The following is a 26,120-nucleotide window of genomic DNA, read 5'->3' on the forward strand; positions in this document are numbered from 1 at the left end:
ATTGGTCAGAATAGATTGCAAAGACCCACCAGAAAATGGGTTTGTGGACCTGGCGCACCCTTTCAATAACAGGACAGAACTTGGGCATCAGGAGTGAGGTGCTGTATATCATGCAGATGTGGCCCATCCCCCACACCACTGCCATGGTAGTCACCTTCTGGTTCATATTGGGAATATGAGATGAATGCAGTGGAGAGAAGACAGTCACCTATCACTTTGCAGAATGCAGATTTACTCAGAGTGTGTGTGGAGAAGGATGCAAGGGTCCTTGTTGTGGTTCATCCCCTGCAGGAGTGTGACAGAGAACTCTTTGATATATGGGCTGTTCTCAGGGATGCTCACAGAGACAGACATCCAGTACTGCTAGAAAACCAAAATTTGCCTAAAATTTGTTGGTTTCAGCACATGGAGATGCCAGTGAGGAATGCTGTTGACTGGTACATTCCAGGATGAAGGAATACATGTGGAGAGATGCACTCAGGCTTGGCGCAGCCAACACAAGAGTGCTCTGGGGAAGGACCACTGTCTGGAGTCCTTCCTTTACCGAGCACTGAAGGGCTGAGACGAGAGGAGTCCATTTTTGATTACATTTTTTTAATACTTGCTCTCGGTTGCGGGTGTTCCTGGCAAAGCTGATAGTTTATTCTCCACCCTTTGATGGCTTGAATCTGAACACCTTGCTTGGCCACTTCAGGAGGCAAGTAAGAATCAGTTTGTTGCAGACCTGCGTAGATCAGTTAAGTATACAAATTGGGATTTTATTGACAATCTAAACAGCTATGTGTTATTGTTATTTTGTGATTTCATTTATTGAATGAACGAATAGCATTTTGGTGGAAGTTGAACTCATGGTCTTTAGATTATGATCCAAGTGTCAGAATTACCAGTCTAGAAATACAATTGATGCACCAACCCTACCATGAACTCATGAAGGAGAGGCAAAGATGTCTTGAGAAGTCTGCTTTATTTTGCAGCTGAGATACCGGATGCCATGATTTGCTGCAGTCTCCATGTTTCTCTGGCAAACGACACATCAGTCATTAAAACACAAAGAAAAAAGCTCAGGAAGTCCCCACGTTCCCTAAGGTTCCATTTTTGACAGCTGTCCATCAGCCAATTTCTTCATAAATCAGATACATTCACTTTCTATAGCTAATCATATCATCACTCATGAGTTGCTGGAATTCTTTAATTTAATCAAATATTCACTCTAACACAAATATTCACTCTAAACTAATGGAAAAATACAGTATCCAGTTATTAGTAAACATTATTGATATCTTAAATGTTTTAAATATGTGTGATAGAATTTGCATAAAGTCAGATTTTCATAAGTCAGGTCATCCGTAGCCCAGGGGGCCCCTGTACTTACTCTTTAATTGGTGCCTACAAGTTAAAAATATTAACCTGGGGTCTTATGATCAGCATGTATTACTGCCAAGTGGAATTTTAGGAATGTCAATTAAACTCCATGATACTCTCTAACAGCCAACAGACAAATTTCCAACACATAATTGTAGGGTCTGTAGTGAAAATGGATGTAGACCATTCAGCTTGAGCTTTTCTATCATTCATTTACATCAGTGGTTTTCAAACTCTCCCCTAAACTCATTTAATCTTAAGCAATCCCTAAAATGCCACGAGTGCTCTGTGACAAGTAAAGGGATTGCTTAAGGTGGTAAGTGAGTGGAAAGAAAAAGGGTTGAAAACCACTGTTTTAATTGTGCGTAATTGACTCATTATGTGCATGGTTTCAGAACTCCAAAGGAAATGGGCCAATGGCAATTTTTCTCAAGCAAAATATTTTAACAACAATTGGGTCCAGAGCAGTGGTTCTCAGACCCACTCACAGACCACCTTAATCACAGAGCCCTTATGGCATAGTGATTACTTAAGGTGGAATGTGAGTTTAGAGGGGCAGTTTGAAAACCACCTTCTTAGATCTTCAAACAACTTTGTTTGACCATTAGCTAAATGATGAATAATAATCTATATGTGTGGAACTTTCAACTCAGATGTTCAATGCAGCCCACCAGAGTGAGCAGCACCTGGTCCATGGAAGGTAGCTCTTGATCTACAAGGGCCACAGGGAGTGCAGAGCCTTCCTATGAGAAGTATCAGCACCCATCCAAGAAACCTAGACGATTGGGTGCAGCAGGTTCCTAAGGCTGTTGAAGCGGTCAAAAGACTGAATTACTTTGAATCTCTGATGTTTACAAATACCAAAAATATTAAGAAATGTAAACACTTACAGAGATTTAAAGAAATTAAATATATTTAAATACATTTATTAACATGTATTTTAATTAACAATTAGTTTAAAGTAAATTAACCTGAAACTTGCATGTCCCCAGTGCAACTCTTACTTTGCAACAAGTGAACATTGCTATCTGCATTAGGATTACTGATGGAAATCGGAAGAAGTTAATGTCAGAAAACAGCAGCAAGAACCTTGCATTTAGGTGGTTCTTAAAATTTATTTGGATTTTCATTTGGGCCCTCCCCACAGAAAGGTTGTATATTAATTGCCTCATCCTTTAGGCTTGGACTGCGGTCTGCAGCGGGCAAAGGTCTCACTCTGCTGCTCTTCAGTCTGGTGTAAGTTGACCATAGGAATGCATTATTAATGCAGTAGAACCAATACATTCCTGCTCAGAGAGAAAGAAAACTACAAATCCAAAATTGTTGTCAAATAAATTTATAGTCATCAATACCTCTGTTAAATCTCTCTTCCCTGGTCCTATTATAGTATATTGCCTCTACAGGCTACTATTGTGTGATACTAAGATTCCTACTTGTTTTTATTCAGACCCATGTTGTTAAGAAGACATCACTAAGTCAATGGAGGGTAGCTTATCTGAAAAATACAAAATAATTCTTTGTCCCACTAACTATTGTCATGTCATGTGCGTGTGATTTTGATGAGACACTGAAATGAGCCAAATTGATTTGTCTGGAAAGCTTCCTTCAATGGAATGACAAAAATGCAGGAAGAACTGTCTTCCATTACAGGCAAATCCAAATGGTAAACATTCCTTTGAAAAGATTTAGTTGACACAAATGAACACGTGGAGTTCATTTAAGAGTCTCAGACCTCACTTTCTGAAATCGCTTGCTGTGAGAGATATTTTTGAGAGATTCCTATAACATGAGAAAGTAATTCATTGGATGTGATATACATCTGTAAAGCTAAATATGCAGAAGGACGTAAACTTTGTCAACCATATTTGGAGCAAAAGAATTACTTTTTTTTAAACAACCAAATAACCAGTTTGGTAGAGGCCCAGGGATTGGACAATTACAACTGATGCAAGTAAGAAAATGCAAATAATATTGTTAATTAGTTATGTACAGCTCTTCTCTGAAAATTTACTTGAAAATAATCTCAGCTCATTTAACTATGAGCCATATGGGGAACATGAAAGGAACTAAAAGACAATATATTATTTACAAGTCTTCTCACTTACCACCAGGCTGAGGAACAGCTTCTTCCCACGGGCAGTGAGACTACTGAATGACTGAATGAACTGCTCCTTCAAACACTCCAAGACTCTACTAATTATTAAACAATATTTATTTATTTTTATATCTGTATATATGTCCTGCATACGTATTATTTGTCTGTATGTGTGTTATGTCTGGTTGAGTTTGCGTATGTTTTGCACCGAGGACCAGAGAACGCTGTTTGGTTGGGTTAAGAATAAAATTGTCTTTCCTGGAATTGACAAAAGTTGAATAAAGCAAGATGAAAAAATAGCTCTACTGCATAGCAAATGTAAAGAACTTTCAGTCTGTCATTTTCAGTTCTTGAAGCAAATTCCCAATCCTGAGTAAGTGGTTGTTAACACCACTTTAATGCAGAATGTCTTGCTGAATAACACTCAATTTAGGACCAATATAGCCTTGGCTTAAATATGGGCATAAAACCTAATGTTCAGAAACTGAGAAATGCCAGAGGACTACTTCTGATATTCTTGCTGATGTCCTGTGCTCTTTCCCTCCTGCAAGGTGGGAAAGAGCACTAATGGGAGCAGTGGCATGTATTGCAATATCAAGGAAGTTGAGGGAATGGAAATACATAAACATGATGTCGTGGCGGGACACCACTAGGCAGGTGAACCAGACCCGCTTGTAATCCACGCGGCGGGGCAGCCGACCAAAATGGTGCTGTCGGGGGTTTCCCCTTTTTCTCAGCACAGGGCTCAAAAGCCAACGCTGGGGGACCACGTGATGCCCAGGTGATGTCAGTGCCCCCCCAGCGCAGTTCTTAGCCAGGTCCAGGCTGGGAGTATAAGTCCAGCCCAGCAGCCTGCAATAAATCAGTTCTGCTCACTGAGCTCAACCTGTCTGGTTGAGTGTTCTTTCAGTAGCAGTGTAGCTGCCGCTACAGTTGGTGACCCCGACTGGTTCAAATGTCTTTGAACCCATCATGAGCAAACCTGGGATCAGTGCTATAACCATGAAGCTGGCTGAATTCTGGGTTCAGGAGCCAGAGACCTGGTTCAGCCACGCGGAGGCTCAGTTTCATCTGACATGACCAAATTCTACCATGTGGTCGCCACCCTGGACCAGGCCACCGCCAAACGTGTGCTGCACCTTGTTCAGCACCCACCCGCTGAAGACAAATACGAGTCCATCACCAGATCCCTCGGACTATCCAGGCACCAGCGTGCCACTCGGATACTGCACCTCGACGCCCTGGGGGACAGGTCCCCGATGAAGCTGATAGACGAGATGCTCGCACTCATGGGTGATCACACCAACTGCCCACTCTTCAAGTGCATTTTCCTCGACCATCTGCCCAAAGACATCCAGCCGTTACTGGCCCAAGAGAGCTTTACCAACCTGAGGAAGGTTGCTCAGAAGGCCCAAGAGCTATGGCTCAACCGATTCCCGTAGGGCTTGGTGGTCCAGCAGGTCACGAGGCACGGGCATGACCATGCCAAGCCATCCCCTAGCGCTGCGGTAGAGCATCCAGCCCCTGCAGGGGCCACCAAGAGCATAACTAGGGGCACAGCATCTGCTTCAGGCCTCTGCTTCTACCACCAGCGCTGAGGAGTCAAGGCTCGGAAGTGTCATCAGCCCTGCTCATTCCAGAGAAATGACCAGGCCGGCCGCTCTTAATGGCTGCGGCGGCTGGCCAAGGACACAGCCTCCTCTACCTGCGGGACTCAGTCAGCAGCTGGCAGTCCCTCATCAACAGTGGGGCCAAGATCAGCGTCATCCCAGCGACAGCCATTGAGTCTAGGAACCGACTTCGAGGACCTCCCCTCCGTGCAGCCAACGCAACAAAGATCCAGATGTATAGAGACAAGACAGTCTACTTCCAGGACGGCCGACAAAAGTTCTCGTGCAGGTTCACCGTCTCATCCCTTCCGACCGCCATCCTGGGTGCCGACTTCCTCCTCATCCACGGGCTTTTGGTGGACATTCGGGGTAGGCGCCTGGTGGATGTCTGAACTTTCCAGGCCGTTCACCTCGACGCCTCTCGCACAGAGCAGCCACAGATGGCCAGGATCAGCACGCCCAGAGACGAGTTCCAGCAAATCCTGGACGAGTTTCCAGCACTCCTCAAGCCACAGTTCTCCGCTGCCTCGCCGTGCCATGGGGTGTTCCACCACATCCCCACCCAGGGCCCACCGGTTCATGCCAAGGTATGCTGGCTCACACCTGACAAGCTCCAGGTGGTGAAGGAGGAATTTTTGCATCTGTTGGAGCTGGGGATCACTCGGCGGTCCGACAGTCCATGGGCCTCGCTGCTCCACCTGGTCCTGAAAGCCTCCAGCAGCTGACACCCCTGAGGAGACTATCGACGCAAGTTCCTGACCATTACCCCATCCCTCACATCCAGGACTTTACAGCCAACCTGCATGGTGCAAAAGTTTTCTCCAAGGTTGACCTGGTGCGCGGGTATCACCAAATCCCAGTGCACCCTGAGGACATACCCAAGACGGCCATCATCACCCCTTTCAGCTTGTTCGAATTCCTTTGCATGCCGTTTGGACTCAAGAACGCCGCTCAGACCTCCAGCACCTCATGGACTCAATGAGCAGGGACCTGGATTTCGTCTTCATTTACTTAGATGACATCCTCATTACCAGCAGGGATCTGGCGCAACACAAGGCCTACCTGTGCATCCTCTTCTCCAGGCTGGCCAACTTCAGCCTCACCATCAACCCAGCCAAGTGCCAATTTGGGAAAGAGTCCATGCAGTTCCTGGGCCATACCATTACGGCCGAGGGAGCCACATCCGCCACTACGAAGGTCACCGCTATCAAGGAGTTCCCACGTCCCGACAATCTCAAGGGGCTGCAGGAATTCGCGGGTATGGTCAACTTCTACAACAGATTCATCCTGGGAGCTGCACACATCATGCAGCCGCTATTCGCCCTCATCGCAGCCAAGCACAAAATGCTCACCTGGACCCCAGAGGCCTGCAGTGCATTCGAGGCCACCAAGGATGCACTCGTGAAGGCTACCATGCTCGCCCACCTGCACACCGACCTGCATATGGCGCTCTCCGTCGATGCCTCTGCCACAGCCGTCGGCGCCGTCCTGGAGCAGCAGGTGAACAGACAATGGAAGCTGCTGGCATTCTTCAGCCGGCTTCTGTGCCCACCAGAGCACAAGTATAGTGCTTTTGACTGTGAGTTACTGGGCATGTACTTGACGGTGCGGCATTTCCACTATTCCTTGGAGGGAAGAACTTTTATCATTTTCACTGACCACAAACCCCTCACCCAGGCACTCGCGATGGCGAAGGACCCCTGGTAGGCCCGCCAGCAACGTCACCTCTCCTTCGTGTCGGAATTTACCACTGACATTCAGCACAAGGCAGGGAAGGACAACGTGGTTGCCAATGCACTCTTACGATCAGCCATCTGCGTGCTGACGCCCAGTCTCGACTTCAACCAGCTCGCCCGGGACCAGAAGTCTGATGAGGAGACGCGACGCTTCAGAACTGCGGTTCTGAAACTTCCTGACTCTGAGCGGCGGAAGCATCGTCCTGTGCAATGTCTCCATGGGCACCCTGCACCCAGTGGTTCCCCAGCAGTGGCGCAGTCAAATCTTCCATCACATCCACGACCTTTTGCACCCGTCCATCAGGTCCACGGTTTGGATGGTGGCAAGTGGTTGTGGAAGCAGATCGCAGGCTGGGCCAGAACATGCACCCATTGCCAAATGTCCAAGGTACACAGGCACATCAGGGCGCCCGTGCAAGAGTTCAAGCACATCCGGGAACGGTTCAGCCACATTCATGTGCACATAGTCGGGCCCTTACCCATTTTCCGGGGCAACCGTTACCTGTTCATGGTGGTGAACCGTAGCACTCATTGGCCTGAGGCAATCCCGATGCCAGACGCCTCCACGGACTCCTGCTCCCGAGCGCTGTGCGCAGTTGGGTCGGCTGGTTCAGCCTTCCAAATCACCTCACCAATGATCGGGGCGCTCAGTTCACCTCTGCGCTCTGGGCACAGCTCGCCAATAGATTGGGGATCGAGCTACATCACACCACAGCCTATCACCCGCAGGCCAATGGGCTGGTCGAGCATCTGCTCGAGTCAATTCAAGTACCGCCACCTTAAGTCGGTACTTATGGCTTGCTTCACCGGTCCCGACTGGGTGGACGAACTGCCTTGGGTGCTCCTGGGCATCCACTCCACGCCCAAGGAGGATCTGCAGGCATCATCAGCTGAGTTGGTCTACGGCGCACTGCTGGCACTTCCTAGTGAGTTCATCAACACGCCTCATAACCCCCAGCGGTCGCCACACAAGCTGCTTCCCCACCTCTGGGCCCACTTGGACTCCTTCGCACCCCCACCACTACCCAGACATGGCACACGACCATCTCGCATCCCCAGCGAGCTGCTTTCCGCAGAGAACATTTTTATTTGGCGGGGCCCACCTGTGGCACCTCTGCAGAGACCTTACGAGGGGCCATACAAGGTTGTCCAGCATTCAGGGTCTACATTCACGATGGACATCGGCGGCAGGTGGGAACTGTTTACTGTGGACAGGCTGAAGCCAGCGCACCTCGACCCCACTGAACCAGTGATTGTGGCCCAGCCCAAGAAGTGAGGCTGCCCAGCTAAAAAGGACATTGGCGCCGGTTCTGGGGGGGGCGCTGTATGATGGCACACCACTAGGCAGGCGAACCAGCCCTGTTTTTAATCCACGTGGCGGGGCAGCCGGCCAAAGTGGCACCACTGGGGGTTTCCCCTTCTTCTCAGTATAGGGCTCAGAAGCCCGTGCTGGGGGACCACGTGACGCCCGGGTGGTCTCAGCGCCTCCAGCGCGGTTCTCAGCCAGGTCCGGGCTGGGAGTATAAGTCCAGCCCAGCAGCCTGAAATAAATCAGTTCTGCTCACTGAGCTCAACCTGTCTGGTTGTGTGTTCTTTCAGTAGCAGTGTAGCTGCCACTACAATGTGATGAATAAAAGGCCATGAGCAGAATTGCAAGGATGGGAGTAATTAAACTATAATTAACTGGGTGGAAAGAGTAAATATGAGAAGGGAGGACAAGGTGATGAGTACATCTGATCTAGCTGATTGTGTCATTATATGCACACCGAGGTACTTTGCTCTTGCTACCTATCTGAGTTACAATTTCCAAATACAATCTATATTTTACTGACAGGCTTCTTCTATTTGTTATTTAAGAAGAGAAGCCTCCTGGACATCCCCATGGCCCCCATCAATTCATTCAAGTCAATTCAAGTCACCTTTATTTATTATTCATACCAGGCTCACACAGTAAAGACGAGATAGCATTTCTCCAGGACCACGGAGCATATTTACATAAATATAAGTTAGAATAGACGTTAAACACATTAAAACACTAAGAATTAACAGTAACAGTCCACAGTACCCTCTCTACAAACGTTCTGGGAATTCAGCAGCATGATGGCTTAAGGGAAAAACCTGTTGCCCAATCTGGACATATGGGCCCAAGTGCAGCAAAGCCTCCTACCAGATAGCAGGAGGGCGAACAGGTGCATTTTATTTTGAAAGGACATAATGAAAGAGGAACATTGTCTGCACAGAATGAACTCTACCATCAAAACCGTGCTTGTGTACAGACTCCACAGCTCCCTGAGTGGAAGCAGTGAATTCCTTGTGATGTTAAAAAACCTGCTATAATCAATAATTGGGACTAAGAGCTCCTATTTTCTCATAGCTGTAAACTCCTGACCCATTGTCCCAATGCCTCACTGTCTTACTTTGTTAACCTCTCTTTCTTGGCCTTTCACCATTGTTAACACTCACCTTCTCCAATGCTCCTTCACTGATTCAAGCTGCTTTCAAATCTCTCATTGACTTGACCAGTCCCTGATGATCCTTTCTGCCAGATTTTAACTCTGTGAACAGGTCTTTGATCTCTGGAGTTCCTGCCAGGTTTTGCCCACTGATTTCTGGAAGCACATGGCGATGAGCTCTGTAGTTCCTAATGTGTTGGAAACGGGGTTTTATCAGCAAAGGATGTGGTTCCCACTGTTTTCAAGGTGGTGGCTGAGCTTGGAACTAAACTGCTCCTTCCTCTTCAGGTAGTTTTCAACATCTGCACCTCAGCTAGTGGTGAAGCAATTTGCTTCTGGGTTACCATGGTTTCTAACTGTGACATCATCTTCATGGTAATAAAAGGGAGGGCTGATGTTGTCCCAGGTTGACACCCAGATAGCTCTGCAGGGTGGGTAAGGTTAAGGACAGCTGTGGGATAAAGTGGATGTGAGTTTCATGAGAAAACTGAGAGCATCAGCTGTCATAGTGATTCTCTGCGCTGGTCCATTTAGCAAAACTGATGAAACAGAAGAGGTAGAGTGTAGTTAGACCAAAAAACTGGCTACGGGGAACAGTACACCCTTTGTCCACAATCTTTGGAGATAACACATTTCCATTATGTTATAAAAGTTATTATGTTGGATTTTGGGTGGTAGCCTTGGTAATAGAGGATGTGAGAAGGTTATCAGCAATTAAATCTACAGGAAAGCTTATTATTACAGAGTGGGGATCACACCAGAAAAGTGATGGATTCAGAGTAGTTTCTAGAAACTGATGAGAAACAATCTGATGAAAAAAGCAGGAGAAAGATTGGCAGTGAATGAGGAAAATGTTGGAGGAAACTGGGGCTGAGGCAGGTGCTGACTGAAGTATTGAGCTGACTATGAAATAAGATTATTGTGAGTTGGTGCAAAAAGGTTCATGGGTGTTTTTGTGATGAGTCAATTTATTATCATACGATTGTACAAGTAGATTTCAATGTTTCAAAAACATGCAGATATACATCCAGACAAACGATACATATGCAGAATGTATCTACGTGTAGGAAAAAAAATAAATTTTTTTGATAAATTGAAGAGTCTCGGATTGTCTATATGAGCAATTCATTTCAGTCATTCAGCATTCTCACTGCCCGTGGGAAGAAGCTATTTCTCACCCTGGTGATTCTGGCTCTGATACTCCTGTATCTCTTTCCAAAATATTGAAAGATGCTAGGTGCAGGGTAAAAGGGGTCCAACAATCCCAGTAGATTGCATTGATGGGTGGGGGGGGGTTTGGGAGACCCCAGTGATCCTCTCTGCCATTCTTATGGTCCTGTGGATTCACCTCCGATCCAATGCTCCACAGCAACTGGACCACACTGTGATGAAACTGGCCAGGACACTCTCAATAGATCTCCTGTAGAAGATTGTCAGGATGGTGGCCGATAGCCTTGCCCACCTCAGTCTTCTCAGTAAGTGCAGTCTCTGTTATGCTTTCCTGTCAAGTGAAGAGATAATGTTTTACCAGGATAGGTCACCTCTTAAATGGACTCTGATGAACTTAGTGTACTCCACTCCCTCCACTTCCAAGATATGAATGTGTCGAGGTGGGTGGTTGTCCCTTGTCCTTCTGAAGTCCACAATCACCTCTTTTGTCTTGTTCACGATGAGACTCAGGTTGTTATTCTTGCACCATTTCATGAGATTTTTCCATCTCTTCTCTGTAGTGCAAATCATCACTGTTGCTGGTGAGACCAACAACTGTTGTGCCATCTGCAAACTTGATGATTCCGTTGGAGCTGGATCTGGTGTTGTAGGCGTGGGTCAGTTGCGTAAATAGGAGCGAAATGAGCACACAGCCCTGAGGTGGTCAGTTTGACAGTACTCAATGTTTTGCAGGTGATTTGGACAGTCTGTGGTCTTCCCATTAGAAAGCCCAGAATCCAGTTACAGAGAGGGTTGTTGATTCCTAGTGAGGAAAGTTAATCCATCAGCCTCTGGGGAATGATCGTATTAAATTCTGAGCTGATGTCGATAAACAGCAGCTTGGAGTATGAGGCATCGTTCTCCAGATAGATCAGGACAGATGGAGGGACAAGGCTCTAGCATCATCAGTGAAATAGTTTCATCTGCAGGTGAATTAAAATCAGTCCAGTATCCCTGGGTGGTATGCTTTGATGCATTCCATCAGACACTCAAAGCATTTCATAATTGTGGAGGTCAGTGCCACAGGTGGTAGTCATTGAGGCCTGTTACTTTCACCCTCTTTGGTACCTGGATGATGGTGGCTGACTTGAAACCCATGGGGATGATGGATTGCTACAATAATGTGTTGAAGATGTCCGTAAGTGGGTTCTCCTCACCTCAATCACAGCTATGCAGGGAGACATGGAGCTTTCTTTAGTGTCAGCCTGTTCTCATCAAACCATGCGGAGATGTTCAGTCTGCCTGGAAGGAAGGCATCATTACCTTTGACTCAGAAAGTTGTCTTGTGATCTGTTATGCTCTTGATCCCTTGTTGCATGGACCTTGTGTCAACAGTGCAGCATAGTTGTCTGTGGATCTTCTGTGCATAGCCACACTTTACCTTCCAGATTGCACGGGAGAGTTCATCCCTGACTCAGTGCCATCCTTTCCCCTGTCCTGAAGGCAGCATACAAGTTCTGAGAAGTGCCCGGACCTCTGCATCTAACCATGTTTTCTGGTTAGCCTTGGTTGTAAAGCTTTTGATCTCGCTGACATCCTCAATGTATTTGTTGATGTAGCCAGTCCCTGAGCTTGTGTACTCCTCTGTGTATACATGATCATTGTAGGTGCCCATCTCCCTGAAACAGCTCCAATCCATAGTCTCAAACCAGTCCTGTAGTACTATTGTGACCCCCCCCCCCCCCCACCCCTCTGGTTACAAACTGATCTCCCTGCGAAGTGGTTTAGTTTGTTTTGCCAGAGGACTATATGCTGGGGTCAGCAGGATGGATATGTGACCTGAGTATTTAAAGTAGGGGTGAGGGGCAGCCTTGTATGTACCAGGGATGTTGGTGCAGAGAGGACTCACTAGAATGATACCAGGACTTGGATATGAAGAAAGGTTAGATAGACTAGGCTTGTATTCTCTGGAATTTAGAAGATTGAGGGAGGATCTTATAGAAACATAAAAATTCTTAAGGGATTAGACAGACTAAACGCAGGTAGGTTGTTTCCAATGCTGGGAAAAACCAGAACCAGGGGTCACAGTTTAAGGATAAGGGGAAAGTTTTTTAGGACTGAGATGAAGAAATGTTTCTTCTCTCAGAGGATGATAGATCTGTGGAATTCTTAGCCACAGGAAGTAGTTGAGGCCAGTTCCTTGTCAATATTTAAGAGTAGGTTAGATTTGGCCTTTGTGGCTAAGGGGATCAAGGGGTATAGGGAGAAGGCAGGAACCGGGTATGAATCAGCCACGATTATATTGAATGGCAGTGTAGGCTTGAAGGGCCAAATGGCCTAATCCTGCACCTATGTTTCTATGTATACCTGACCCAGGGTGTTCTCTTTGGTGATGATATTGACGTCCTGTTGAAGTCATGGTAAGACCTTTCCAGGTTGGTGTGGTTGAAGTCATCAGCATCAAGGTGGGACATCTGGGCTTCGCAGGTGGTGCCTGCCGTGTTCGGTTCAAACACATTCATAATAAAAACTACCTTCAGCCTGGAGGAGCGTTCGTAGCTTGCTTTATTTTACCATAGTGAATATCTACATGTGCAGGCATCCCCTGCTGGTCCTAAGCTTGCCAGATGCATAACTCTCCCCAGATGTGGAAGTCCCACCCCGAGACATCATCAGCCCACTCAATGTCCCGCCAATAGTGTCACACCACAGTACTGTAAAGCTTCCTCATGGCTTTATCGTCATTAGCCGAAAGAAGAACGCAAGTTGCGGCAATCGGCATGGCCTGGGCAGGAAGAAGGGTCTGTATTTCACCATCAAATACTCTCTCTCTCTCTCTCTCTCTGCTGAACAGAAGGTCTTGGCAACACCAGTTCTCACTGATGTAAATACACAGCCCCCCCTCCTTGAATTTTGCCAGAAGCAGCTGTGTCATTGTCTGTCCTGAAGGAGATAAAGCCATCATGCTGGATTGATAAGTCTGGAATGGGTCCTGGAGCCATGTTTCTGTAATCACCAGTTCACAGCAGCCCTGCATTTCATTGTGGTTCAGATGCAGCCTCAGGTAATGCGTTTTTGTCTCCAGCGATCTTATATTTTCTAGTAAGATTGTCGGGCGTCCAGGTCTGAAGGGGTTAACTCTCATTGTAGGTGACCACCTCCCTGAAACAGCCAGCCTTCTTTCAGCACTTCTTCCTTCTCATGCAGCACTTTCACCAGCCTCCCACGCATCTCCAATGGCCTCTCTCCATCGATCCACTCCGTGGTTTGCTGCAGTCTGTGTTCCCTACTTCAGTGTGATAAAACCTCTCAGCATCTGACCAATCTGATCCACTAGTGTGAATGTTCAGTCATATTTCTTAGTTTCACAAGTATTTCATGCTCATAGACAATACATAATGGGTTGGGATTTCCACCGTTGTAAGTAGTTGAAATGGAAGCTACAACCTTAAGTGCTGCCATTTTTTGTTACATTTGAGTCAATGTTGAGTTACTGAACACGAAAAAACTGAGAGACTGCTCATTTTTTAAAAACATGATTTATTAACAAATTATAGATTCAAGGAGATGGTGGTCCAAGCCATTTAAGGCCAAATATATCCAGCTGTCCAGAAATCTTTAATCAGTAATCTGGCACTCACTCTAGCATCAAATGTAAATGTAAATAGAAGGCTACAAACAGGAAGATGCAAATGCAGAAAACGCCTCCAGGTTAATTCAGAAAAACAAACAAGTTTGATTAATTTAAACAAAATCAAAAAAAATGAAAGCTAGACTAAAAGAAAGCAGATGTGGACAACTACACCAACTCAATAAAAAATGCCCAATATTCTGATAAAGCCACAGATTATATCACAATCTGAACCATTGTTCTAATTGGAAGTGAAACACAAAGAAAGTGAAAACACCAACATAATAAAATTAAAACCACATCCTTATCATGGAAGATAACAGGGAATTTGAGAACACATCAAGCAGGAGCAATCATCAAGGATCCACACCACCCAGCCACATGATCTGTTCTCACTGATGCCATCAGGAAAGAGATATTGGTGCCACAAGACTTTTACCACCAAGTTCAGCTACCCCTCCACCATTGGACTTTGAAACAACAGACTCATTAAATGACTCCTAATTTACACATTATTTATTATTGAATTTTTTTTAATAGCACAGTCAGTTTATTTGTAGTTTTTTTCATTTACATTTCTCTCTTTTGTACACATACCTTTTCTTGAGTATAATTCTTTGTTCTGTCGATAAGTAGAATTTATGCCCACCCTGCAGGAAAAAGAATCTCATAGTTGTGTGATGTCATGTATGTACTGGATGGGATGGCCTGTCCCCTGAACCTGTGACTCCTCCTTCCCAGATATCCCCATAAAGGCTCATGCCAAAACCCCTCCCTCAGTACCTGTCTTGGAACTGGGCCAGCAACATGCAAGCTGTGCTGACACTTTAAGGTGATTAAAGCCTATTAATCTGATTCTCTGTCTGATTGTGGTTGATTGGTAGTATAGCACTAACATTGGCAGAAACATAGAAAGTGAACAACATACCCTGTGTATTGCATGTGAATAACAGAAATGTCATACCTGCCTCCATTGAAGAATGTTTAGAAGAGAAACTGATCACTGGCTCCTGGAGCAAATGTACCAGAAAACTTGGTGAAGACTGCTAGAAACTGAAAAAAAAAACCAGAAGTGGTATTAGCAGATGTATTATCTCAGTAAAGGTACAAAGTAAGTAACCAAGATATGAAAATGTATTGAATATAACACCAACAATATCAGCAGAAACTCAATAAAACCAGCACAATTGTGTGAAATTTTGGCAAAACTGAATTGATCATAATGCCTACAACATCAGCAATAAATAACACTGGGTAAACCAAAACAATGTACAAGAGGATTATCTACAACCAAATTAATATAAATAAAAATATTATTTTCAAAAAAATTGCAATGATCTATTATTCTAAGATTGAATAAGGAACACCAATGTCTTTAAAAGAGATAGATTGTGGGGGTTTAGTGTAGGTCACTTCACAGAGTAACACTTCACAAAAGACATCTCATTTAAAATGCAAGAGCTTTGCTGAAGCTAGACATTGAGGGTCCGGTTGGCTTTGCAGAAGCAATGAAGAATGCTGATCTGTTGTGTATGGGCAATAAAGTCCAGGCTCAGAAGTACTGATAAGATATTTAAAAGTTTGGGTTTGGAGCCTTGGGTGAGGTTTTTGGTTTTTACAAGCAAAGAGAGGAAAAAACAAATAGGATTCTTCTCTGTGAGAGAGAGAGAGAGAGAGAGGGAATGGGGGTCAGTTCTACAGTAGCAGTTGAGGCTGCAAAATGGCAAGTTGGTAGACTTGTTCAAAGACCCCATTTTGAAGGTTATGAGTTCTGAATTCAGCTTGTTCAAAACCCTTGTAGTCCTTACAAGAGGAAATGACTGGCTAGTGTGTTTCTCCTGAAATAAGGGAAACAAGAGGAACTCTGTGGTGACCTGGAAGAGGAGGTTATCATTTTGAAAATGCATTATAAGGCAAGTTTCTTCAGCAAGACACTGAAGTGACTGATTGGAAGAAATAAGTTTGTGTGTGTCCAACGAGCAAGAAATATCTCTCTGAAACCAAAAAGAACCTTCCTGAGTGGTAACCATTTAACTTTAAGCACCAGAGCCTGGTGAAGATTCATAAATGTTAAATTCTGTAGACAGAATAAGAATTGCTTGATACCAGCAAACTTGGAGAAGTAAGAAGTAAAATGATTGGACTGTGAAACAAAGAACTTTCCTGAACATATAAACATTACATACATGTGCGCTTACAATTAGAAGGGGGATTATGTTTAAAGAAAATTAAAAGCAACTTTTGCTTCAGTAACCATTATCTTGGTGAATTTCTATTGCTTCTGGGTTTTGGAGTCCTCTGGGCTCATAACATTACCCCCAATGAACTCCCCACTGGAATGGAATCAGCCAGATAAATGAGAAACTGTTGAACTTCAGTAGTCCACACTCCAGAACCATGATCACATTAGCATCAACCTTTGAGGTGCAATACATAGCTGGTGTTAGTTTAAGCACAGGTTGGGAGGTCATGTTCCAAGTCAATGTTTCCTTGTCTGTTGAAGCATATGAGATAATGCCCATCACATTCAATATTTATGAAACAAAGGTATTCTGCCAACCTATTCCACTGCACAACATCACCTTCTCAACATGGACCATAACAAGATCCTGGAAGACCTGAGACATTTTGCCAGCTTGAGGACCACCTTTCAGCAAAGGCTTCCAATGCAAGAACATACCCTTCGGCTGTCTAGAGAAAAGAGCATTCAACATTCAAGAGCATACTGGCCTGATGTTCCTGAACTACCAGAGAGTGCTGATCTTCAAACATACAAATCCCATACAAAGGCACCTCAGGACACAATCCTGCAAATCCACCAGCAGGATAAGTGAACTCATGTCACCATGCTCCCCATGCCAATAACCTCAGCACTGAGATATTAATTAGACTCAGACCAAAGCATTGGATGGGAAGTACTATTTGCATGCCAAATACCACACTTCTGAAACAAATGTTCCATTCCAAGTTATATCAAAACAAATATTTTCAGGAAAATAAAGAAAATTCTTCAATGATTTCAGAATCAGAATTTATTGTCATGAACAAGTCATGAAATTTGTGGTTTTTCAGCAGCGTCACCGCAGGAAAACATTCATATAAAAACCACCTTAGGACAACAATAAATTTAAAAAGAATTACTACGCAAAAAGTAAGGCAGAAATCTGATGTGAGTGGGTAAGAAGCTGTCCTTGTGCCATTGAGTGCCCATCTTTAGGCTCCTGTACCTTTTACCCAATGAGTGAAGAGGGCATGGCCTGGGTGATGGGGGTCCTTGAGGATAGAAGCTGCTTTTTTAAGACGCTGCATCTTGTAGATGTCCTCGATGGCGTGAAGTTTGGTGCCTGTGATGTTGCAGGCTGAGTTAACAACCCACTGGAGCTTTTTCTTGTCCTGATCATTGGCACCTCCATACCTTTCCAGTTCCCTTGGAAAAAAATTGCAATATCCTTACCAAATCATGAGAGCTCCTGACCCATGACCAATCAAAATAGGGAAGAAGCACTGGGGACCTCCAGTCACTTTGTCACCAAGAGGCTCGATCACAAATGGCAGAAGGAATATACCGCCTCCCAAAGTGGTTCTACCAACCCTCGTATTCCCCCCAACCCCAACCATCCGCAGTAGAATACTGTCCCATGTCAGCCATGTCAGAACCCAGAGGACTGAAGTGGAAGCAAGCTATTTTCAGTTTCAAGGAAGAAGAAGGAGAAAGCATTGGTTGAGCAAATGGTTGAGCAAATGGAAGATGCATTACCATGCAAGTTTCTTCAGCAAGACAGTGAAGTGACTGATTGGAAGAAATCAGTTGGTGTGTGTCCAACGAGCAAGAAATATGCTACAATTTTCAGGCCAGGTTCAGGGGCATTCAATGTTCATGGTATCCATTATGATACATGACAATTCCCCAGATTGAATGACATAAATCAGCGCTGATTAAATGCATCAAAAAAAAAGGTACCAGCTTAAGAGCTCTTGCTGCCAAATGACTCTCACCTGAATTCTGAGAGCATCGATTGATTTGTTCAATGTTCCCTTCTTCACTAACTCCCCACAACAACTGGAAAGCAACTGGTTTTTGGCTTGCATTCAAACAGCATTTCTGCTCATTTGAAATATTTTAACAGATAGCATTTGAAGAAAAATTAAAGCCACACAGTGGGAGTTTATTAGCCTGCTCTTACAGGAGTTTCTTGGAAAAATGTCTTTAATGCTTGACATCTCCAGGTCAATTGTAAATGGTTGGCAAATGACTGTTAGACCTGGTGCCACATAATTAGGTTTCGCAGTCAGGAACTTCAGACACATGCAATTACCAGTATTTTTGATACTGATTTGATAGTGGGATCCTTGTCAATGACGATTCAGAAATTAACTTTCTTTGCCTACTATCTTGATACTCTACTGGTTGTGACCAAGTCATACACTCAATGCCAAGCTGGATTATTAAAAGTATCTGAATTCTCAAAAAGACAGAATAGGCCTCATGCAACTTGATCTATCTTGCCTTCTTCTTGGGTCTCTGCTCAAGAGATAGCATTCTCACTTCTGTGCATAAAGCTCCACGAGGCTGAATTCAGGTGAACACCACCAGCTGAAGAGAATCTTATAATGAGGTGGTTCTTAAAAAAAAAAATTTCCTTACATAACCAAATTAAAAGGAAGAAACTGCTAAATTTACTGAAAAAAGAAAAAATTGATATAGCATTTGTGCAAGAAACACACTTAACTGAATTGGAGCACAAGAAATTAAAGAGAGATTGGGTAGGGCATGTAACAGCAGCATCATATAATTCAAAAGCAAGAGGAGTGGCTATATTAATTAGTAAAAATGTGCCATTTAAAATAGAAGAGGAAATAATAGATCCAGCAGGGAGGTAGTAATGATAAAATGTCAGATATATTCGGAGTTTTGGAATCTACTCAACGTATATTCACCTAACGAAGAAGATCAAAAGTTTATGCAAGATAACTTTTTGAAGGTAGCAGATACGCAAGGGAACATATTAATAGGAGGGGACTTCAACCTGAATTTGGATTCAAATATGGACAAAACTGTGAAAAAAATTAACAGAAAGAACAAAGTAACCAAATTTATAATTAAATCAATGGAAGAAATGCAACTTTTGGATATATGGAGGAAACAACACCCAAAGGAAAAGGAATATTCATATTACTCGGCTAGACATAAAACATACTCAAGAATAGACCTATTTTTGTTATCAGCTCATATGCAAGATAGAGTAAGAAAAACAGAATATAAAGCTAGAATACTATCGGACCATTCACCCTTAATATTGACAGTAAAGTTAGAAGACATCCCTCCAAGAATGTATAGATGGAGATTAAACCCCATGTTACTTAAAAGGCAGGATTTTAGAGAATTTATTGAAAAACAAATAAAAATGTATTTTGAAATAAATACGGAATCAGTGGAAGATAAGTTTATACTATGGGATGCAATGAAAGCATTCATTAGAGGGCAAATAATAAGTTATGTAACCAAGATGAAGAAGGACTATAACCAGGAAACAGTGCAGTTGGAAAGGGAAATAGTAAATATAGAAAAAGAATTAGCAATGAAGGAAGATACAACTAAAAGAAGAGAATTGGTGGATAAAAAAATAAAATATGAAACACTACAAACATATAAGGTGGAGAAGAATATAATGAAGACAAAACAGAAATATTATGAACTAGGTGAAAAAACACACAAAATCCTAGCATGGCAGCTTAAGACAGAACAAGCTAAGAAAATAGTGTTGGCATCAAGGAAAAAAGACAAACAAATTACATATAATCCAAAAGAAATTAAGGAAAACTTTAGAGAATTCTATGAACAATTATACCGAACTGAAAACGAAGGGAAAGAAGGGAAAATAGATGAATTTCTGACTAAAATTGAACTACCAAAACTACAAATAGAGGAACAAAATAAATTAACAGAGCCATTTGGAATAGTAGAAATACAAGAGATAATTAAAAAATTACCAAATAATAAGACACCAGGAGAGGATGGATTCCCAATAGAATTCTACAAAACATTTAAAGACTTATTAATTCCGCCCCTCCTGGAAGTAATCAACCAGATTGATAAAACACAAAGCTTACCAGATTCATGTAAAACAGCAATAATTACAGTAATACTAAAGCAAGGGAAAGATCCACTCTCACCAGCGCCATATAGACCAATATCTTTACTTAACACAGATTATAAGATAATAGCTAAACTATTAGCAAACAGATTAGCAGAGTATGTACCGAAAATGGTAAATTTAGACCAAACTGGATTTATCAAAAAAAGACGCCTAACAGACAATATTTGTAAATTTATTAACTTAATTCATGCAGTAGAAGGGAATAAAGCACCTACAGTAGCAGTTGCTTTAGACGCAGAGAAGGCCTTTGACAGAGTAGAATGGATTTATTTGTTCAAAGTATTGCAAAAATTCAGTTTACTGGAGAAGTATATTAATTGGATTAAAGCATTATATAAGGGACCGTTAGCGAAAGTGACAGTAAATGGACATGTATCAAAGCAATTTAACTTAAGCAGGTCAACACGGCAGGGATGCCCACTATCACCTTTATTGTTTGCGTTAGCTATAGAACCACTAGCAGAATTGATAAGAACAGATAATAATATAAAAGGAATAAAAATAAAAGACAAGGAATATAAAATCAGTCTATTTGCGGATGATGTTATAGTGTACTTAACAGAACCAGAACTATCAATAAAAGAATTATATAAGAAATTGAAGGAATATGGAGAAGTGTCGGGTTGCAAGATAAACGTAAATAAAAGTGAAGCAATGCCTATGAATAATGCGGATTTCTCAAAATTTAAGAAGGAATCACCATTTAGATGGCAAATGCAAGCAATAAGATACCTAGGTGTACAAATAAACAAAAATCTCGGCCAACTATATAAACTCAGTTATTATCCACTAATGAAAAAATTACAGGACGATTTAGAGCATTGGAAAGATTTACCACTAACACTAATAGGAAGGATAAACTGTATTAAAATGAACATTTTTCCAAGGATATTATACTTATTTCAGGCATTGCCAATACAACTGACAGAGAAATTCTTCAAGGAGTTAAAGAAAATAATAAGGAAATTTTTATGGAGAGGGGGGAAACCGAGGATAGCACTAGATAAATTAACAGAATGGTATAAACAAGGAGGCTTACAACTGCCAAATTTTAAAAATTATTATAGAGCCGCACAATTAAGATACCTATCAGATTTTTATCAAACAAGGGAAAAGCCAGATTGGACGAGATTAGAATTAGATAAAATAGGGGAAAAGATACGTGAACACATATTATATAAATGGGATGAAAAATTGGTACAACATAGAAGTTCTCCAGTATTACATCATCTCCTCAATATTTGGAAGAAGATTCATGTAGAAAGAAATAAAACAAATTATCAATTACCAAAACTAATATTGACGCAAAACAAGTTACTCCCTTTTACGATAGATAACCTTTTCTTTAGAGAATGGGAAAAAAAAGGGATTAAAAGAATAGAAAATTGTTTTTCATGAAATAGATTCTTATCCTTTGAACAAATGAAAGATAAGTACAATATAACTCAAGATACAGCGCTGGCATATTACCAATTGAGATCCTACTTGAAGGATAAATTAGGAAGCAGCTTGAGTTTGCCAGAGGGAAGTAACCTTGAATATGTGATTACAGATACAATGTTAATCAAAAGATTTATAACAAATATGTATATTAAACTGCAAGAAAAGGAGAATGAGGAAACAAATGGTAAAACTAAACAAAAATGGGAACAAGATTTAAATATAAAGATAAAAAAGGAAACATGGGAGAAGTTATGCTCCGGAACGATGAGAAATACAATAAATACGAGGTTACGTATGATACAATATAACTGGATACACAGGCTATACATTACACCTCAAAAGTTAAATAAATGGGACCCAACAGTATCTGATAGATGTTTTCGATGTAAAAAAGAAATGGGAACAACAATTCATGCAATCTGGACATGTGAGAAAGTAAAAAAATTTTGGGAAGATCTAAATCAGATATTAAATAAAATAAAAGAAAACAATATACCAAAGAATCCAGAGATCTTCCTCCTAAGTAACATAAAAAACAAAGAATTTGGAATTGATTTGGAGGATGCACAAAAAAGATTTGTTAAGATAGCTCTAGCCGTAGCAAAAAAATGTATTATGTCAACCTGGAAATTGGAAGATAATTTGAAAATACAACAATGGTATATAGAAATGAATAAATGTATTCCATTGGAAAAAATAACATATAGTTTAAGAAATAATATTGAAATATTCGAACAAATTTGGGAGCCTTACATTAAATACAATAGCGAAAACCTACCGGGGCCAGTCATTACCTAAGTTAACGGAAGGAAAAGGAAATGAAAAGAATGGACTCAGTAGAATTTCTGGTGTATTTTTATTGAATGACAACATTGTCTGACTGGTTTAATGTATCCTAGAATGTATACCTTAAATGGACGGGAGGGGGGAGGTAGGGAGGGTGGGATGGGAGGAGGGGGGGGAGAAAATGGCACTGTATATGTGTGAAAAGTAAAAAGTGTGTACCATGGTTAATGTGATTTATGGTGTGAAAAATAAAAAATTTTTAAAAAAAAATTCCTGATAGTACTTCATGGTGAAACAGCTTTTCAGGACTTGGTTCTACATTTATTTTTCAGTCTATACCAAGATAAATCAGTGATCTCATTACTCTCTGTAGGACATTGGCTATGTTGATTGGTCTCTGCATCTGTCCAGGAAAAAAAAATTTCAAAGCATCCTTACTTCACAAAACCAGCAAACAAAAATCAGAATTATTTTCTGACAATTATTTAGAAATAAAAGAAAATCCTTCTGCATGACAGTGCCTTCAATTTGGAACCATTTATTATGGAGAACCTTGATCTGATTGACATTCTGGCTTAATATTTGTCTTGTTCTGGGCCTAGTTAGGTCCTGGAGTGTCTGAATCCCATTACAACTCCTTCATTTGAGACCCTCTCCATTAAAAATCTTTGTTATTAAAACTGGCTCACTGTTTTGGACTTCTTGCTGGTAGTTTAATTTTATACATTTCATTGCCTCATTGCTGTTTGGGTTTTACCTGATCCAAAGTTATCAGAAGTCCCTAAAGCTGAAAGTTATTTTGATGTTCTCGCTTTCTACTCTGCAGAAATGTCTGTACATGTTATCTATATATATGTCTGCAAAGATACCTGAAGAATGGGTAGGGTCCCCATTTGCAATTCCAGTTCCAGAATAAACTACTGAAACCAAGACAACTGATCAACTGTGGTCTCTTTTCCCATCAAAATACTCAAAACATCAACCTCTGAAATGAATACTGTGTAGTGCATGCTACGGCAGGGGCGTGGAAGCAAGACACTTACATGAAGTGAGTACAGTTGATACTGATTTATTGATGGTTTGCCCTGCTTTATAATAGTCCCACTGGGCCTAGTTGCCCTGCCACTTCCGGCAGAAAATGCATCACTGGCTTGCTGGCTGCTGTTAGGTTGGCGTCCCCATCAGTACTCGCTGTTTCCCACCATGTGGCCTGCAGCCCATGAAGAAAGGTCATTTAGTCAGCATGGCCCTTGCAGGATCGCCGTGTTCAGCCACCATCTTGTGTGCCAGGATGCCCTCCGGGTAGCAGGGCACTACACGATTTCCCCCCCCCCCACCCCCAGAACCAGTAATCTGGGCGCTGTCCTTGATTTGGGAGCCTGCCTCTGACTCTATGGCATGGAGGAGGTGGGGTGATCAGGGGGCTCGTGTCCAAATATGTTGGTTTGAGGCAGTCAATAGTAAATGTTTCCACTCTGCTGCCAATGTCCAGCACATATAGTCCCGTTATGCCTGACCACCCGTTAGGGCCCCCCGCATGGCCACTTTAGCAGCCCCCAGTGCACCCCTTATCTTACAAAAATGTATTTGCAACTTCTCAAGCCCCAGGAATGAACGTCTTGGGCTGGCTGTGCAATGAGGGCTGTGCTGGGGCCAGCATGCCCAGTCATTCCCTCAGACGTTTGAGGGTTGCCGCTGGTGGCGGGTAGGAATTTCCCAGGAATGACCAGGGGTGCTTCGCACACCATCTTTGCTGCCGAGGAGATGAAGTCTTCCCAGGAGAACCCACGGCAATTTGTTGACCCAGTTTGGACCTTTGAGTCTGGCCATCAGCACCACTTTGAGGTACCTGTGGAACCTGTGGAACCTTTGGAGTTGGGTCCCCAAGAGGCTGGCTAATGTCACCCAAAGCCCTAAGGTGAACTGTGCACCCCTTTCTGATGTCAGGTGCTCTGGAATACCAAACCAGACCATGCATATGTTTATCAGGGTTCTGGCACAGGCCTCTGTTGACATTTCCTCCACCAGGACTTGCCTCTGGCCACCTTTTGAGAAGGTCCACAATCGTCAACAGGCACTGTGCCCCCCCCACCCCCACCCCCTCCCCCTCGTGACACCAACAGGGTTTCCACAATGTCTATGTATACATGGCTGAATTGCTGTCCTGCCAGCTCAACTGGCTGGGGGGTGGGGGGAGGGGTGTACCTTGACATGTGTGCAAATTCTGTCCCATTGGCTGACCTGCTTGCAGAGGCCATGCCAGATCAACTGCTTTTAACCATCTTGACGGTAGTTCTGATGGCCGAGTGCGCCAGGTTGTGTTCCCCATCAAACACCAGTCATCTTCATGCTGCTGCGATGATGGGGCGAGGCTCGCCAGTCAAAATGTTGCAAGGAAGGTCTGGTCGTCGGGGCTGATGTGGACACCCTCCAGCTTTAGTTTCATCACTGCCATCATATACGCAGGGATGTCAAAGCCCATCTATTGTGCCTGGGTCAGGATCATGTAATCAATCACTTGGGATAGAGTCTGTATTATCTGGAATGTTAGCCAGGACAGTGCATCAGCCACCATATTGGTCTTCCCAGCAATATGCTCAATATCCATGGTAAACTCCGATATATAGGACAGGTACATCTGCTGGCTGGCTGACCAAGGGTCCAATACTTTATTGAAGATGAAAGCCAGCGACTTGTGATCTGTGAAGATCACCTCCCCTTCAGGAAATACCTAAAATGTCGGACCGCTAAGTACAATGCCAGAAACTCATGGTCAAAAGCACTGTACTTGAGCTCAGGGGGCCAGAGGTGCCTGCTGAAGAAAGACAAGGGTTGCCATTGTCCCCCAACGAATTTCTCAAGTATGCTCCCAACCGCTATGTTGGATGCGTCCAGCATGAGGGCGGTTGGGGCGTCTGTCCTCAGATGCACCAGGAGTGTGGTAATGGCTAAGGTGTCTTTGGCCTTCAGGAAAATCTCTGATGCTTCCTTGTTCCACTCAACCTCTTTTTGCTTCCCCACCATGAATGAGAATAATGGGCACACAATGTGGGCTGCCACTAGTATGAAGCGGTGATAGAAATTAATCATACCGGTGAACTACTGGAGACCCTTCACTGTATGTGGCTTGGTGAAACACCTGACAGCCTCTACGTCTTCGGGCAGAGGTCTCGCCCCATGTCTATTGATTCTGTGGTCCAGGAACTCTATTGTCTCTTGCCTGAACTGGCATTTGGCCATGGCTAAACTTGCAGAGACAGGTGCATAGCTGTCTTATGTGAGCTGAGTGTTTATGTTGGTTGTGGATGGCTATCAGAATGTCATCCAAATAAATGAATGTAAACTTGAGATCCATGCCCACCATGTGCATCAGCCTCTGGTATGCCTGAGCTGCGTTTTTAAGCCTGAAAGGCATCCTAAGGAACTCAAACAAACTGAAGGGTGTGATGATGGCAGTTTTAGCAATGTCCTCCAGGTAGACTGGGATTTGGTTGACCTTGGAGAATATCCATGCCCTCTGTAAGTTCGCAGTAAAGTCCTATATGTGGGGCACAGGATACCTTGTCTGGTGTGGTGGCCTCATTGAGGCAGTGATAGTCCCCGCATGGCCTCCATCCTCCTGCCATCTTCAGAAGCATGTGCAGGGGGATGCCCAGGGACTGTCGGACTGATGCACTATCCCCAGTTCTTTCATCTT

At 43.3% G+C, this 26,120-nt stretch overlaps 1 protein-coding gene and 1 long non-coding RNA gene across 19 annotated transcripts in view; one reads left to right on the top strand and one right to left on the bottom strand.

Annotated features, from left to right (window-relative positions):
* The window catches only part of LOC138738811 (rho GTPase-activating protein 6-like), a 564,699-nt gene extending 555,107 nt beyond the window's left edge, over window positions 1–9,592 (bottom strand). For 16 of the 18 annotated variants that reach the window (XM_069889781.1, XM_069889793.1, XM_069889790.1 and 13 more), the window contains exon 1: window positions 9,267–9,592. The gene's annotated coding sequence lies outside the window, so the exon portion shown is untranslated. Of the gene's footprint in view, window positions 1–918; window positions 1,019–9,266 lie in introns of all 18 variants that reach the window. The other 2 variants (XM_069889779.1, XM_069889776.1) reach the window with 1 other exon arrangement.
* Window positions 1–26,120, top strand: part of LOC138738815 (uncharacterized) — a 92,745-nt gene that overhangs the window by 61,873 nt on the left and 4,752 nt on the right. The window lies entirely within an intron of this gene.

The sequence above is a fragment of the Narcine bancroftii genome, chromosome 7, assembly GCF_036971445.1.
Source record: "Narcine bancroftii isolate sNarBan1 chromosome 7, sNarBan1.hap1, whole genome shotgun sequence".
Lineage (NCBI taxonomy): Eukaryota > Metazoa > Chordata > Chondrichthyes > Torpediniformes > Narcinidae > Narcine > Narcine bancroftii.